Below are 15,274 nucleotides of genomic sequence, written 5' to 3'. Positions count from 1 at the left end.
TGATCACAATGTCAGGATTTCATTTTATTTCAGAATCGATGGCAAATACTAATATTTAACATTAGTTTATCATTTAAGCCGATAAAAAGCCCCTTTTTTTCCGAGTCATAAAAGGATTTGGAGTTTCCTAATCAACCTTTCGGGTGCAGTTGCACGCTCTCAAAATAACTAAAGTGTTGGCTTTAAAAAAATTGGTTCATAAACAGGTTTAGTTTTAATAAAAAAAAAAATTTTTTTTAATCGCTTTGGTAATTAGATATGTCGTATGGTTATCCCTAATCGCTGAATAAAACCGCTAACGAGTTGAATGATTACGACATAAAATTAAACTCGGGTTCCTGAAACGGAAACTTCGTTTGTTTTTGTTTTTTTCTTATCAATATATTTACATTGTTATTTTGTTTTCAATCATTCGAACAGTTTTCTTTTTCAAGTAATCCAAGTTACAAAATTCCCACTGTTTACTATGCTAAAATCACAATGACTAATGTATACCTATTAACCCTTATCCTTGAGTGGCCTCTGGGCCTTGATAAGTGGTGACACCCATGTAAAAAAAAAAAAAATCACTCGAACAGTTTTCTTTTTATAATGTACAGTTTTAAAAGTTTAAAAACTATATAGTTTTTACTTCAGGAAAATTAATGGGTCAGTTTTTACGATGTGCCCTGTTAAAATACTGTTAAAAACTCGCTCAATATATGTTACCGTGACATAGGTTGACATATATTCGGCGGGTTTTTAATAGTATTTTGTATAGTTTTTTTATTTATAACACCTTTTCCCAAACTTACGGTGTTAAAGAGGGTGTGAGACGCCATCTTGAATTTTCCAACACATCGGTAAACACTGTATGTTTTTCGAGCTGAATAAATATATTAAATTGAATAAAAACACAAAAAATATATCCAGTTAGGTAGAAAAGTAACTTATCTTGCCTTTGATAACATTTATTTATATATTTGTTTTTGACTATTTTTTCGAATCTATGTGTACAGTAATCTTGCCAGGATGCGGAGGAAAATGAATGAAGGGGGAGGGGAATAAAATAAAAACATTTTGGAAACAGAGTAAGTTTGAAAGAATTGCTTTGCACAGAAAGAAATTAATGAAAAAATAAAATTAAATTTCTTTTCTTTCTTGATTTTTTTTTTAGTTTTTTATGAAAAAGGAAGTCAAAATTAAGACTATAAAAAACAATTTTTATTAAGAGCGAACCTCAGTCGTCAGGTCTGTAAAAAAAAGACGTGGAATAATAAATGTTTTCTAATACAAATTGTTTTTACTTATGTGTTCATTTGTCTCTTTGAAGTTCGTTTGTTTAATATATCGGTTTGCAATATAATTTTGTCATTCTGTCAGACTCAAATTTTAAATCTATATATCTATAAAAGTGAAAGTGTGTGTGTGTGTGTCTGTGTACATTTCCCTACGAAATAACTCTGTCAATTTTTATTCTACAGACTCGAAATTTGATATACAGGGTACTGAGATTTGGAAAAATCTATGTGATCGGTTTTTAGCCAGAAATTTGGCGATTAAGGGGTCAAAGTTCAACGATTTGAGCTTAGAGAACTCTACCAAACTTCTCCGACAATTTTGGGTCTATACACTTTAAATTTTAGATATAGCTTCCGTGGACATGGATCTAACTTAATAACTTGATTTGAGCCCAAAACAATAAATTTTCAGGGGTCATAATAGGGGTCAAAGTTTAAAAAATTACCCCCTTTTTTTTTGCTCAGCATACACCTCCAAACACCCGGGCAACGCCGGGCACCCATGCTAGTAATATATATTATATTAGTATATATATATATTATATTAATATATATATATTATATATATGATATATATATTATATATATTATATATATTATATATTATATATATGTATATCATATATATATATATATTATGTATATTATATATATATATTTATATTATATATATATATATAATATTTGTTACAAGTTTTATTCCTAAGATTAAGGGAGGTGGTGTTTGATCAACACTGCTTGGGAGCCATGATTTAATATACTGTTTTGTTTTATAAATCCCCGATACAGTGTTTCATGGTAAATATGTGGATATACGTATCTAAACTCTCTGGAAGATATAGGATGAGTAATTAAAATAGGATGTTTATTTACTCACATGTATTAATGGTTTAAAATTATGGAAGTATTTAGTTTTGTACATTTGGATTTAAATTATATTTTATTTTTTAAAGATTATACTTTTTAAAAATCATACTGTATGAAATATATTTTTTAATTTGTTTCAATTTAAAACCTTGGGAAAATTTTATTTCAATTTAAAACCATTAGGAAAAAATTTATTTCAATTTAAAACCATTGGGAAAAAATTTATTTCAATTTAAAATCATTGGGAAAAAAATTATTTCAATTTATAACCTTGGGAAAATTTTATTTCAATTTATAACCATTGGGAAAAATTATGTCAATTTAAATCCACTGGGAAAACATTTATTTCAATTTAAAATCATTGGGAAAAAATTTATTTCAATTTAAAACCATTGGGGAAAATTCATTTCAATTTATAACCATTCGGAAAAATTTATTTTAACTTAAAACCATTGGGAAAATGTTTATTTCAATTTATAACCATTGGGAAAAAATTTATTTCGATTTATAACCATTGGGTAAAAGTATATTTCAATTTAAAACCATTGGGGAAAATTTATTTCAATTTAAAACCATTGGGAAAAAATTATTTCAATTTATAACCATTGGGAAAAAATTATTTCAATTTAAAACCACTGGGAATAAATTTATTTTAATTTAAAACCATTGGGAAAAAATTTCTTTCAATTTAAAATCATTGGGTAAAAATTATTTCAATTTAAAAACTTTGGGAAAAAATTTATTTAAATTTATAACCATTGGGAAAAAAATTATTTCAAATTATAACCATTGGAAAAAAAATTATTTCAATTTAAAACCATTGGGGAAAAATTTATTTCAATTAAAAACCATTGGGAAAGATTTTATTTCAATTTAAAACCATTGGGTAAAAGATTATTTCAATTGAAAACCATTGTGAAAAAAATATTTCAATTTATAACCATTGGTATGAAATTTATTTCAATTTAAAACCATTGGTAAAAATTTATTTCAATTTAAAACCATTCGGAAAAATTTATTTCCATTTAAAACCATTAGGAAAAAATTTATTTCAATTTATAACCATTGGGAAAAAAATTATTTCAATTTATAACCATTGGGAAAAAATTTATTTCAATTTAAAACCATTGGGAAAAAAATTATTTCAATTTAAAACCATTGGGGAAAATTCATTTCAATTTAAAACCATTGGGAAAAAATTTATTTCAATTAAAACAATTGGGAAAAAATTTATTGAGGTTAATATAATAAAAAAATCCCTTAAGCCAGATAATTATTTCTCCTGACAACCTTGAAATGTTTGAAATTTTTAAATGCATTTCTATATGCTAAAATAGAAAATTTAAATTGATATCGACATAAATTTTAACTTTTTAATTTAGAAGGTTAATTTTAAAATTAATTTGAAAAATTATTTTGGCTGGTTGGTTGTTTTTATTTTACGACATATCAACCCTTTTCAGGTTATTTAATGCCGAATCCAAAGATTTTGAATAAAATTTTTTTAATAGAATATATTTGTTCTTTTTAAGTCGGTTTCTATTTATTCCATAGTTGGGATCCTAACAGGTACTTCCACTCCGGGTTAGAGTGGACCGGGGAGCGATGGCAATTAAAGGTTGGCTCCACACTCCCCAAAGCACGCAAGCTGGGGCCTAACCACTCGATATAGTTTAAGGTCATATCCAGGACCCCAAAAATTATTTTTGAGTTAATATTAAAAGTATTTTATTTAAAAAATCTTAATTAAAATGAGATTTTAAATTTAATAGAATTGCCTCATTCGATAAATAAGGGGCGTTGTTTCACTAAACGAGAGTTAAACGTGAACTCGTAATGTATATGTATGTTCCCATTTTCAGTTATAAAAGAGATGAGTATTAGCTGAAGAGAACTTGATATAGGTATCTAAATTTGTATAGATAGAGGTAGGTATATACCACGTATGCCATGGTGGGTTTAATATGTGCGTGCAATATGCGCGCCTAAACTCTCGGAAACAAATGTTGGGTAAGTGATTGAAAGAGGATGCTTATACAAATTAAATATATATATATATATATATGTGTGTGTGTGTGTGTGTGTGTGTGTGTTATATTTAATTTATTTATGCATACATTGATGGCTACATATGTGCATACATGTTTCTGTAATCACCCGTCATTGGTGAAACTACGTCTTCAGGCCAAGAATTTCGCTCGAAAACTCCTTTCGAGGGGAATTCTTGGCCTGAAAAAATAGTCTCCCCAATGACGGGTGATTACATAAACATGTATGCACATATGTAGCCATTAATGTTTGCATAAATAAATTTAATATATCTGCTCTATTAACTCATTGAACACTTTTTGGTAGACATATGTCGTTTCAGTGGATGTAATTCTAGGAAATTATGCTACACTGCCATAATATATATATACTAGCAAAAGTACCCGTCGTCGACTGAGTTCAAAAACAGCCTACAGAAAATGGACTCTGATTTATGAAAGTATGATAGGTTATGAAAAGGAAGGGTTGTAAAGAGATAGCTTCGAATTTGGGGGCATCAAAACCAAAGCAAAATATGATGAAAGTAAAAATAAAATAGATAAACCCCATAATTTATTATACCATACCTGTTCACACTGAAACACTTATCACAATATTCTGTGGATCTATATAAAAAAAAACCTTGTTAAACTTTGTGATATATTTCCATACTATGCGGTCAGGCGCGAATGAACACCCCATAATTTTATTATACCATATTTCTTCAAACTGAAACATAATTATCAAAGTATATTTACGCAGATAGATATGAAAAGTCTTTATTAAAGTTTGTGCCTATTTCCATTCTAGGCGGGGGGCAGGCGCGAACGCAGACCCCACAATTTTATTATACCATCCCTATTTAATTTAAAACATGCTTATCAAAGTATTCTTATGTACATCTATATCAAAAACACTTAACGTTTTTTTTAATTTTTATTTCCATACTTTGGGGGCCAGGCGCTAACGCAGACCCCACAATTTTTATGAATCACCGTTCTGCCAGATCAAACATACCCATTCCTGATCCTCGATCTATCTTCTATCATTATATGTAATCAGTTTTTTAAAACAGTCAACCATATAGGAGCCTAATCGTGACCAGACACACACACACACACACACACGTTCAGCTTTATATTATATATATATATATATATATATATATATATATATAGAGAGAGAGAGAGAGAGAGAGAGAGAGACACTAATATTTCGCATGCACTCCTACAGCCCAGCATTTTTGTGTGCACCATGGGAAATAAAGATCTCTAATTCGTTTCCACTCCGATTCCTTTCACTGACTGATGTTTATTTCAATAACGAAAAGTATACAATTTCTGAAATTGCCAATCGCTTCTTTTTTCTTCAAGTTCGCAATTTCGTAATTACCGATTTTTTTTTTTTTTGCGAAACACATTCCTCCGCCGCTGAACATCGTTTATCTTCATTCTACATCTTTGCTTATTCTAAAGTCGCCTCTTGGAAATTCCATTTCAATATGCCAGGGGTCGCAAAGGAGGACACACGTCAATCACTTTTAATTTTTCGATTTCTTGAATTATTTATTTTTTATTTTTTTTTGCAAACAATGTTTTTTTGTTTTTGCAAACAATGTTTTTTTTTTCGCAATGTGTTTTGCAAACAATGGTTTTTGATTTTTGTTTTTGCAAACAATCTTTTTTTGCAACCAATCATTTTTTTACAATGTTTTCTGCAAATATTATTTTTGCAAACTTTCTTTTTTGTTTTTTGCAATGTTTTTTGTAAATAATCTATCTTTTTTTGCAAACAATGTTTTTTGTAAATAATTTATTTTTTATTTTTAGCAAACAATGTTTTTTTTTGTAAATAATCTATCTTTTTTTTGCAAACAATGTTTTTTTGTTTTTTGCAATGTTTTTTGTAAATAATCTATCTTTTTTTGCAAACAATGTTTTTTGGAAATAATCTATTTTTTGAAAACAATGTTTTTTTTTGTAAATAATCTTTTTTTTTGCAAACAATGTCTTTTTGTAAATAATCTCTCTTTTTTTTAAAACAATGTCTTTTTTGTAAATAACCTATCTTTTTTTGTTTTTTGCAAACAATGTCTTTTTTGTAAATAATCTATCTTTTTTTGTTTTTTTGCAAACTATGTCTATTTTGTAAATAATCTATCTTTTTTTGTAAACAATGTTGTTTGTAAATAATCTATTTTTTGCAAACAATGTCTTTTTTGTAAATAATCTATCTTTTTTTGTTTTTTGCAAACAATGTCTTTTTTGTAAATAATCTATCTTTTTTTGTTTTTTGTAAATAATCTATCTTTTTTTGTTTTTTTTTTGCAAACAATGTCTTTTTTTGTAAATAATCTATCTTTTTTGTAAACAATGTCTTTTTTGTAAATAATCTATCTTTTTTTTGCAAACAATGTCTTTTTTGTAAATAATCTATCTTTTTTTTGAAAACAATGTCTTTTTTGTAAATAATCTATCTTTTTTTGTAAACAATGTTTTTTGTAAATAATCTATTTTTTTTGCAAACAATGTTTTTTTGTAAATAATCTATCTTTTTTTTGCAAACAATGTGTCTTTTATTCACTTTCACCATATTACAAGGCAGATCGACACTTGGATGTAAGGGTCTACTATTTGGAACCATGCCTAGAAAAGATTAACAAGATGTTGGTTTATGATACATTTAAACTTCTGCAAATCAATACAATCAGAGAAGCAGATAGCAGGAAAGGGTTTTCAAAGTGTAGCTCTTCAAGCGAAGGAATTATTAGAGTAGAAATCTTTCTGGCATTTAGAAACCTCAATAGTGAAAGGGTGTGATTTTGTTGCTGAACAGGTTACATCAAGGTGGTACACGTGCAACGAATTCGTCAGAACACATTTCATGTGGTTTGGGTGTTTAACATAGTACGGATGCGCATATGCCAATTAATGCGAAATGACAACACGGGCAAAGAAAAAAAAGGACTATAAAAAAGAGAAAGATAACGATCCCTTTAAAGATATGAATAATGTTCGAGATCACGTGAGACGTATGGATGACGTTCGAGAAGACGATCACGTAAGACGTCATAGCGGTAAAGAGAGCATTAGGAAATAAATGCTGTTGCACAACAACAAAAAAAAGCGAGTTGAAGTTCTTTTCTATTTTTTGTCTCCTTTGCGACTGAGGCTACAATGTGTTGGTTCCTTTTTTACGTTGCAGATGTGCATTAAGCCAAAACATATATATATATGTATATATATACATATATATATATAAATAAATAAATATATATATATAAATATATATATGTGTATATATATAAATATATATATATATATATATATATATATACCCACACAGCTAAACGGCATCAAAACGTTTTACGAAACTTTTAATCCATATCCATGAAATGATATTGTGTTACATATTCTATTTTTGTCTCCTTTGCGACTGAGGCTACAGTGTGTTGGTTCCTTTTTAACGTTGCAGATGTGCATTAAGCCAAAACATATATATATATGTATATATATACACATATATATGTATATATATGCATATATATATATATATATATATATATATATATATATATATATATATACAGCTAAACGGCATCAAAACGTTTTACAAGACTTTTAATCCATATCCATGAAATGATATTATGTTACATATTATTTTTCATGACGATTAGGTCAGCAAGTATGAATTTTAACAAGGGTCACACTAAGTGAATGCCATGATAAACCAAATCTGCAAAACAGTATCATTCCCAGGGTTAAGTAAAGGATATGGGGATTAAAACAAGACGAGGGGCCATGTCAGTTAAATAAAAAAGAATTATGAAGTGAGATGATCAATGAAGTCACGTTTTTCGAGCTGAAAGGAAACAACTATTTTCAAATCAGTAAACGAGAGACATCGCATAATGAGAGTTTGCTATCAGTTGCGCGAGACAGTCGTCTAGTAATAAGGTTGTGACAACAGAATATTCCTTTCATTGTTTTGATTCAAGTATATAGCCGACACAGTAAGATACAGTCAATCAATCGAGAATCACGTCTGTCTATATAAAAAAAACATGTTATATTAACGGATATATACTCAAGAGGCATAACAATGACAGGAATTTGCTGTTGTCACAGCCCTACTTATAATGTAGAAAACTTTGATAATCGCTAAGTGTGAAATGCTGCATAGACCTTAGATCTGTTTGCATGTCACCATTTCGGAAAAAAAAAGGATTCTAAGGGCTCAAAATTGAAAAATTGATACGTCGGATATTTCTGTGTTTGCTCTTTCATGATTGCGCATGCGGGAATGGTTCACATTATAGATTCCTTATGTTTAGTATAAGTCGGTTTGAAAACATGTTTTCAAAGAGCTTGTCACGACTGTTGAATGGTACGCGTACATAACTCACTGTCTTTAGATTTTGGTTTCGATCTCAGCTCGAGTATTTCTCCCATGCACATTTCTCAGTTTCTTTTTGGGGTTTTTTCAATTATTTTTTTCTTACTTCATTTTTTTTTTTAAAGAATTTTACGTTACGTTTAATACCTACGGAATTTCTGTTTATAATAAAGAGAAAATATGCGCTAATTAAAATATAATATTTATGCGTATTTTACGACCGGGCAACTCCGCGCGGTCTGTTATATATCCATAAAATTGAGAATATGTGTGTGTGTGAAGACACTTATAAACCTATATACTCAACGATGTTTTGATCTACAGAAAGTTTGTATATAGGATATTCAGACACGTGGAAAAGTTTTGATTGGTTATTATCCGGAACAAAGGGCTGCTAAGTGCAGTCAAAATTGAAAAATAGCGACGCGGAAGTAATCGGATTTTTATCTGTTTTCAACAATTTCACGACTGCGCATGCGTGACTAATTCACATTACAAATTACTTATGTTAAGAGTAAGTAGATTGAAAACATCTTTTAAAGAACGTGTCACGCGGGTGTAATGGTTAGAGTTCAAAATAGACTTCATAGCCTCGTAGGAGTTGTCCTCTTCTCTTCCCTGCAACATCTATCTCACAGAAGAGATGTTGCAAGTTTGTATCTGCTTTATTGTTATTTTCATGGCGAGTGCTCGACTGAGCTTCAATCTATGGTCCCCCTCGCCAAACTTTCACAAGAAACACCCGTCTAGCTGAAAACACTATCAATAATTCCCTCCACTCTTAATCTGTGCCTAAACCTAAACGTAGATTCCATGAACAAAGCTTCTTTCTGAGAACTGCACGCCTGTGGAATTGTGTTCCGTTTTCCTGCTTTCCAGCTGACTACAATATGGTTGTCTTCAAGTCCAACGTAAACAAGTTCTTGATGAGCCGTTCCACTCAAGTTAACAAATGTACCGAATTTCCATTACTAACGATTACTATATTGTCTAATTGACGACTGTACACTCTTAACCCTTATCCTCGAGTGGTCTCTGGGTCTTGATAATTAGTTATGCTTATATAAATAAAAGCTAGCGTATTTTTTACTTACTGTTTAAAAAAAACATGATATTTGCATTCAGTTTCTGTTTTATTTTACTTCATTTTTTAAAGGAATTAAACGTAACATTTAATAACATACGATATTTCTGTTTATAATAAACAAGAATTCTGCATTAATTAGAATGTAATATTTATGCATGTTTTATGACCGGGCAACACCGGGCGGCCTACTAGTATTCTATAAAAGTGAGAATGTGTGTGTGAAAGGACACCTCTCAACCTATATACTCAACGAATTTTTTATCTGCATACTTTAAATTTGGTATAGTAGTTATTCGGACATGTGGAAAAGATTTTAATCGGTTTTCATCCGGAAAACGGCTGCTAAGGTATCAAAATTCAAAAATTGTTACTTTAGAGGCCACCGCATTTTTTATCTGTGTGTATATAAATCTCCGAAACAGCTACATGGTAAGCAGCTAATGATCCCCCTGTTCTATTTACAACATTTTAGTTAAGGCTTTTTCTTTTCACCATTATGTAGTTAAGTTCTGTTTTAAAATAGTTACATATAAACTAGGGCCAACAATACGCAATAAGATTTTTAATTATAAGAAAACGGTAGAACATATAAATATAAAAGATAATAATATAAATATTCCAGAATGTGAATGTAATTCCTCTCCGTTCTGTAATAATGAGATAAAACATGTAATTACAGGAGATTTAAATATAGTAAATAATTCGAAATTAAGAAAACTACTTAGTAAGGGTCCAAATTATAGAGAACCTAAATGCCTAAATTACACTAAATGCGTTAAAGAAGTTACTAAAGCACTAGAAGATTTTATTATGTCTATGGTAAAGAAATATAAATTAGCACAGTCTACGTTTTATGCATGGAAAAATAGTATAATTGAATGCGTAAATAAAAAGGTTAAACATATAAAACAATTTAAACGCCCTAGAAAAACCAATCCTCTTTTAAAAAATTCAGAAATACGGGAGGAACTTAAAATACTTCAAGAAAAGTTCGTAATAGTTCCGATTGATAAAGCGGCAAACAATATAGCCTTTATATGTAAAAAATATTATATACAACGGTTATTGATAGAAGTAGGACTTATAGGAAACGATTCGGATACTTATAAAGTAAGTAATAGTAATTTAGATAGTATTATTTTGAATAATAGTATTATTAATGAAAAAGTAGGATTAAAGTTAGAAGATAAACACAAAAATCTTCCATGTATGTATTGGATACCTAAAATGCATAAAAATCCAGTTGGGGCTAGATTTATTGTAGGTTCAAAGACGTGCATCACTAAACCTCTAAGTAAAGCTATATCTAAAATATTTAAATTAATTATAAATCAAATAAATAATTTTCACCTGAAAAGTAAATTCTATAGTAATATAAATCTATTTTGGGTAGTAAATAATTCCAAACCAGTGAAAGAAAAATTAGATAAAATAAATTCCAGAATAAAAGCAAAATCTATAGCTACTTATGATTTTAGTACGCTATATACTAAAATTCCGCACGAAAAACTTATAAAAGAATTAAATGATACTGTAGATTTGGCTTTTCAAGGTGGAAAAGGTAAATATATAGACTTTTCAAACTCTAATGCTTTCTGGTGTAAAAATAAAAATAGCAAAACTAGTATTTCTAAAGGTATTTTAAAAATGCTTGTAAGTCATCTTATTAAAGAATGCTATTTTCAAATAGGAAATAAAATATTACTCCAAACGATAGGTATCCCAATGGGATTGGATCCGGCACCATTTTGGGCAAATTTGTATTTACATAGACTCGAGTATATATATATGTCATCATTATTAAAAACAGATATATCTAAAACATATAACTTTCATGGGTGTAGGAGATTTATAGATGACCTTATATGCATAAACGATAATGATGAATTCGAAAAAAATAAACATCTTATATATCCAAACGAACTAAAATTAAATTGTGAACATAGAGGACAACAGGCTACATTTCTGGATTTAGATATAAAAATTGAGGATGGAATTTTTCTTTATAAAATATTTGATAAAAGAAACGCTTTCCCCTTTAAAATAGTACGTATGCCCCATAAGGATAGCACCTGCCCCGTTTTTGTGTTTTATGGAACCATTATGTCAGAGTTTTTGAGAATAGCTCGCGTTACTCTAAAATTAACAGATTTTATACCACCAGTTTCTAGCTTAGTAATAAGGATGATAAAACAAGGTGGAGATAAAAATAAAATATTTAAACAGTTAAATAAAGCATTTGTTCGTTATCCTGATGCTTTTGAATCGTTTAAGATAAACCAGATTATATTGATAAAGGAAATCCAAAACTATATTAGCAATGTATAAATGTATTTATAATTACATATAATAAATTTATATAGTTAAAAAAAAAAAAAAAAAAAAATGTATATATGTAAAAATAAAATATTTTTAACCTTTATATATCTAATTTTAAATAAATAAGAATGTAAATATACAAACTACTAACTATAGTGGGGGTGATAAGTAGTTAAATGGATTAATCCAAATCTTATAAATACAAGACTGATAAATTCAAAAATTAAAAAATGTATCCATTTTAAATGTGGAAATTGATGAATCGCACAGGTAAGAAATTCATTTTTATACTATGAAAAGGTTAGTAATTACAATTAAGAATAGGAAATTGGGAAAAAAATTTTTGTAACTTGTCTTCTTCCTAAGATTAAGGGTGGTGGTGTTTGATCAACACTGCTGGGGAGCCATGATGTAATACACTGTTTTGTTTTTAAATCCCCGAAACAGTGTTTCATGGTAAACAACTGATGATCCCTTAAAAAATATAAAAATTGGTATTATAGCAAATTTGAGAGTTGATGCAGTGATTGCAGGTGATTAAATGACTTACTGACTAGATGTTTTTTTTTAATGAATGATAAAAAATAATTTTTTGTGTGGTTTCAAATGTTAAAAACTTCAAAGACTATATATATATATATATATATATATATATATATATATATATAATATTCACCATTTGCAGGTTCCCCTACAAAGATCAAAATAAGTAATGCTACTAACCAATAAGTTTAGAATTCTTACTCCAATCTACCTAGTATTCATTACAGTTCAATACTCTCTGTGCCCCCCACGCCGTCCGGCACCGTCGACAACAAAAAACAAAAATATATAAATCTGGCTCGGTTTTTCCTAAATTAGGGATTCTTTGCTTAGGTAAACAAAAAATGCATGTTTATATAATTAGAAAATTATACTGCAATAAATTTTTAAACCTTACCATAAATTTCTAATTTTTCTGAAGTGTATACGTAAGAAAATAGACGGTATTGACATAAAAATAACAGTTTGTTTCTGCATAACAAAACGGATGTATCAAAAATGTTCCGAAATTTTTATATGCTGGAGGAGCTGTTTTACACGAAAATGAATGTAATTATGCTGTTATTCTTTTATATATGATATTTTGCTACATTTAACATATATTGATTTTCTAAACGAAAAGAATCTTTGTGGCAATCTATCTTACTTGTTCCTACTTTATTCTTCATTATTCATATATATATATAATATACATATATATATGTGTGTGTGTGTGTGTGTGTGTGTGTGTGTGTGTGTGTGTGTGTGTGTGTGTGTTGTTTTAACAAAATAAATACATCAAGGAATAGAATGATAGCAACAAATAGTGTACTTCATCGTTAGTTACAATTGTTTCAAACTATTCGGACAAATTCAAACATTATGTCGTTTAAAATTTTTCACAAGGACAGCCTTTCATCAGACGTATAGAATAAAAAACACTTTAACAATGAACAAAATGGAGCCAATTTTCCTAATGTGGAAAAAACATGGAAAAATATGTTACCTGCATCTCATCCTTCCAAAGTTATATATATATGTGTATGTGTGTGTGTGAGTGTGTGTGTGTGTGTGTGTGTGTGTGTGTGTGTGTGTGTGTGTGTGTTAGATAGTAGCGGTGTAAAATAATTTATTTTGCTTTTATCTATTTATCTCTCTATCTATTTTTCTATATGTCTGTATAATTATCTATCTAACGAAGAGTAAACAAAAGAGAATTGAATTGTCATGTTTTGATATGTATCAAACTTTGTGACCGATAATTTGCACCGGAGGTATCCGAACGGAGACCGGAAGTGACGCGTCACGTATCACGTGTTCCAGTTTGCGCAAGAATAGTTGAAGTTGGGTGTGAGACGCCGAAAAACACAGATGAGCTAAAACGGGTCTCCCCATAATGAAGGGCACGGTCTCAGAATGGAGGCATAGAAAAATCCACAAGCCAAGATACATTCTATCTCTGCTGTGACGAGATGTCTGAGGAGTGAAAAAATATATACAAATTTGGTCCCTGCCTTGTAGCGTTTTCTTTAAACAGGTTCGGCTCCACCCAGGATGATCGTCGAATCTCCTAAAAGCAGCCAGCAGCAGAAGCAGGTATGTCGTCATGTTACGTGTATTATATGTTCTGACACGCACGCACCTATAAAGACTAGCTGAGTCACGGGTCATTAAGATAGTCCTTTAGGACGAGGAAACAATCCGTTATATACCACAAACATAACGTGTATATATATATATATATATATATACATATATATATATATATATATATATATATATATATATATATATATATCAAAACAAAATTCAACTAAATATAGCCAACATTTAGCCTTCCTATGCCTAGGACTTGTGTTACAAAATTTATAATGATCGGTTAATTACTTGAGAAGTTCATTCTGTATAGGCAAATATATATATATAAATGTATACACATAATTAACTTGGTAGAATTAGATATATTTATTAAGATAATATCATAAAGAGAAAGCGAAGAAGTTCGACTGTATTTATAGACGCCGCCCTAAGCGAGTTCATTAGCTTTGCCAATACTGGGGTAACCGTGTCCCCCGTATCTCGTTTCCAGATTTGCTTGCTTGTCCCGGCGGAACATGTGACAAGCCACTGATAGGTGACTCACCTATTTTCAACTTTGATGTTTACCGCTTATTAATCAAAGCATTGCTTAGATTCGACAGGTAAGCAGTCGAATCCAAAAATTCCATAACGACGCTGTTGTCGAGCGTTGCTACGCATGCACATATCAGGCTTTTCTCCCACAGCTGCAAAAGTAGCCATGCTGCGCTAAACAAAAATAGGTGCACACAAATATGCTGGCGGAATCATGTCGAATTTGACAAGGTGAAATAGAAAGTTGTTCATCTTTGCTAAAATTGAAGACTCCAAATTGTTTTCTGTCTAGTTTTACGGCATATCAACAATTTTACGTATAAAAATTATTTATGCTTCAAGTTATTATAATTATAATCATTTTTTTACTCACATCCCCCTTAAAAACGCATATCACCACTTAGACGTAAGGCGCAACTATTTGGTAAAAAAGATTAAAAAGATGTTTGTTTACATTACATTCAAACTTCTGCATATCAGCACAGTCGGGGAAGCAGGTAGAAAAAAAGCAAATTCCACAGTTTAGTTGTTGAAGGAAAGAAAACTATTAGAGTAGAAATCTTTCTGGCATTTAGAATCCTCAACTGTGAAGGAGTGCGATTTTGTTGCTAAGCGGGTTCGTTGGGGACATGAACATCGAGGG

Source organism: Euprymna scolopes, chromosome 31 (assembly GCF_053919585.1).
Source record: "Euprymna scolopes isolate OS-2025 chromosome 31, ASM5391958v1, whole genome shotgun sequence".
In the NCBI taxonomy this organism is placed as follows: Eukaryota; Metazoa; Mollusca; class Cephalopoda; order Sepiida; family Sepiolidae; genus Euprymna; species Euprymna scolopes.
Note: the sequence above shows the minus strand (reverse complement) of the source record.